Raw genomic sequence first — 3,832 nt, forward strand, 5'->3', positions numbered from 1 at the left:
TGGGTAGACCTGTTGCCCTCGGCCGGCCTTTGTACCTGACGGCCGAATGCTGGGTAGACCTGTTGCCCTCTGCCGGCCGTCTTTCCGGCTGGCCTAATGCTGGGTAGACCTGTTGCCCTCGGCCGGCCCTGGTACCGGCCGGCATAATGCTGGGTAGACCTGTTGCCCTCGGCCGGTCTTTGTCTCTGGCCACCCGCGGCGTGGTAGTCCTGTTACCGTCGGCCGGCCTTGCAGCCCGGCCGCCGCGCGATGGCGCCCCGTCTCTTCCATCGGACGCGCGGCCCCCTTGTCGTCTCTGCAGCGGCGAGCACGCCTTCGGCGGTCGGCCTGCACGTCCGGCATGACCGCGGGCACTGGCAGCCCAGCAGGCAGCCCTGCTCTCGCGTCTTCTTCCCCCCGGCGAAAGGCGGGGCGTGAAGGCGGGCGACTTTCGGTCCCAGCCGTGCCCAGGTGTCCCTGCCGGCTCCGTGCGCCAGCATCCACTGGCGAGCTCCGCCGGCCTCTTCCCCAGCCGCGGCCCCTGTCCGCTCCGCCGTCATGGTGCCGGCACCCCACTTCCCCAAGCGCTCCCCGACAGGAGCAGGCAGCGTTGTCGCGCCCCCTCCCCGTGCTCGAATGGACCGCGGCCCTGCTCCGGGCTTCATTTCTGCAGCGCGCTCGCTCGCTCGCTCGCTCGCGCGCTCCCTCCCTCCCCCCCCCCTCCCCCCTCCCCCCGGCCGCCCACCCGCCGCGCTGCCGCCCTGCCGCAGGCTTGAGCGGCGCCGGGGCGGAGGAGGAAGGAACGCCACCAAAGCAAAAGGCTCCGAGAAAGCTGAACAGAGAGCTTCTTTGACCAGGGACAGACGGCGCCAATCATCCCGCCGCCATCCCTGCTTGTGCACCAGGCTCTCCGCCTGCCGACCTCGGCATCAGCCTCCCGCCGCCGCCGTGTAAACTGCCCGGTGGGACCGTGGGCGGGGGCAGGAAGAGGCTGAAAGTGCTGCCAGGGAGGCTGATGGCGGAGGGCGGGGTCGCCCCCAACCGACAATGGGCAGGGCCCGAGGCAGTCTGAAAGCGCTGCCAGGGAGGCTGATGGCGGAGGGCGGGGTCGCCCCCAACCGACAATGGGCAGGGCCCGAGGCAGTCTGAAAGCGCTGCCAGGGAGGCTGAGGGCGGGGGGCGGGGCGCCCCCAACCGACAATGGGCAGGGCCCGAGGCAGTCTGAAAGCGCTGCCAGGGAGGCTGAGGGCGGGGGGCGGGGCGCCCCCAGCCGACAATGGGCAGGGGCCCGAGAGAGTCTGAAAGCGCTGCCAGGGAGGCTGACGGCGGGGGGCAGGGCGCCCCCAGCCGACAATGGGCAGGGGCGGGGAAAGTCTGAAAGCGCTGCATGGGAGGTTGATGGCGGAGGGCGGGCTCGCCCCCAGCGTTAATGGGTGGCTGCGGAAGACGGGGCAGGGACAGGGAGAGGGCAGGCGGCTTCGTGCCGGCCCCGGGCGCCTCGACAGCGAGCCCTCACGGCCCCCCAAACCCGCGCCGAGGCCCCAAGAGCTCTGCAGACCTTCCGCGGAAGAACCGGCCCGAAAGCGGCCACCCGCTTGCCGACGGCGGCGCCGGTCGCCTCGATGCAGCCGCCTCCGTGGGGCGGGAAGGGGCAGGGCGAGTTGTGCCAGGGCGCGGCGGCTTTGGGCCGAGTTTCGCTGCACGTACGTGCTTCCCCTGGCTGTGCTGCGGCCCGTGAGGTTCTGTTTTGTGGTGGGGGGGGGCTCTGTAGGTAGGGTCTCTGGGGGACGGGGGAGGAGGCGTGGGGTAGGGAGGACGCCGTTTGGGGGGGTCAGTGTGTCAGCAGGGCGAGAACCGGGCACAGGCCCTCCGTCAGCTCGGCTGTGGGCCCAAAGGGATCACAAATAAGATTTGGCAAGAGTTTTGTTTTCCGGAAAAGATTTTCTTTCCGAGTAAATAGAAGAGGCAATCATTCAAAAAAGGCAAAGAGGAAATGAAACAAATCAAATCAAATCAAAACAAAACAAAACAAAACGAAATAAAATAAAATAATAAAATGAAATGAAAAGAAATGAAATGAAATGAAATGATGAAATAAAATGTTGTCGAAAATATGTCTTGGTCTTGAAATCGATTCTGCCGGGCGGGGCAAGGCTGCTGGAGCACTTGGGCTCCGGAGCGTTAAGAGGCTGTGGGGTTTCCCCGGCTCCGAGATGGTACAAGGATGCCTCGTCTACCCGGATCCGCGAAACGTGGCCCGTCCCGCGGCGGCCAGGTCGACGCGGCTCCGGGGCCGGTGGCGTGGGACCGCCGTCGCCGGCGAAGGCGCAGCGGCGGCGGCCGTGGCCGCGACGACCAGGTCTACACGACTCCGGGAAACTTGGCCGGTCCCGCGGCGGCCAGGTCTACTGGGCTCCGGGATGGGCGGCCGCCGTGGCCGCGGCGACCAGGTCTACCCGCCTCCGGGACCGGCGGCGTGGGTCCGCCGTCGAGGGCGAGGGCGCTGCGACGGCCGCGGCGACCGGGTCTACCTAGCTCCGGTGCGACCCGGGCTGCGTGCAGCATGGCGAAGGTAGACCTGTGGTCCGCATCACGGCGTGGGCAGACCTGGTGTCCGCAGCATGGAGCGGGTAGACATGTTGTCCGCCGCATGGAGTGGGTAGACCTGTTGTCCGCGTAATGGAGTAGTTAGACCTGGTGTCCGCAGCTTGGAGTGGGTAGACCTGTTGTCCGCAGCAAGCCGTGGGTAGACCTGGTGTCCGCAGCATGACCTGGGTAGACCTGGTGTCCGCAGCTTGGTAGACCTGTTGCCCGTTTCATGGCTGGGTAGACCTGGTGTCCGCAGCAAGCCGTGGGTAGACCTGGTGTCCGCAGCTTGGTAGACCTGTTGCCCGTTTCATGGCTGGGTAGACCTGTTGTCCGCAGCATTGAGTTGGTAGACCTGGTGTCCGCAGCATGCCCTGGGTAGACCTGGTGTCCGCAGCTTGGTAGACCTGTTGCCCGTTTCATGGCTGGGTAGACCTGTTGTCCGCAGCATTGAGTGGGTAGACCTGGTGTCCGCAGCATGCCCTGGGTAGACCTGGTGTCCGCAGCTTGGTAGACCTGTTGCCCGTTTCATGGCTGGGTAGACCTGGTGTCCGCAGCAAGCCGTGAGTAGACCTGTTGCCCGTTTCATGGCTGGGTAGACCTGGTGTCCGCAGCATGCCCTGGGTAGACCTGGTGTCCGCAGCTTGGTAGACCTGTTGCCCGTTTCATGGCTGGGTAGACCTGGTGTCCGCAGCAAGCCGTGGGTAGACCTGGTGTCCGCAGCTTGGTAGACCTGTTGCCCGTTTCATGGCTGGGTAGACCTGGTGTCCGCAGCAAGCCGTGAGTAGACCTGTTGCCCGTTTCATGGCTGGGTAGACCTGGTGTCCGCAGCATGCCCTGGGTAGACCTGGTGTCCGCAGCTTGGTAGACCTGTTGCCCGTTTCATGGCTGGGTAGACCTGTTGTCCGCAGCAAGCCGTGAGTAGACCTGTTGCCCGTTTCATGGCTGGGTAGACCTGTTGTCCGCAGCATGCCCTGGGTAGACCTGGTGTCCGCAGCTTGGTAGACCTGTTGCCCGTTTCATGGCTGGGTAGACCTGTTGTCCGCAGCATTGAGTGGGTAGACCTGTTGCCCGTTTCATGGCTGGGTAGACCTGGTGTCCGCAGCTTGGTAGACCTGTTGCCCGTTTCATGGCTGGGTAGACCTGGTGTCCGCAGCATTGAGTTGGTAGACCTGGTGTCCGCTACATACCCTGGGTAGACCTGGTGTCCGCAGCTTGGTAGACCTGTTGCCCGTTTCATGGCTGGGTAGACCTGGTGTCCGCAGCA

The sequence above is a fragment of the Sturnus vulgaris genome, unplaced genomic scaffold (genome assembly GCF_052056855.1).
Source record: "Sturnus vulgaris isolate bStuVul1 unplaced genomic scaffold, bStuVul1.hap1 Scaffold_156, whole genome shotgun sequence".
Classification (NCBI taxonomy): domain Eukaryota; kingdom Metazoa; phylum Chordata; class Aves; order Passeriformes; family Sturnidae; genus Sturnus; species Sturnus vulgaris.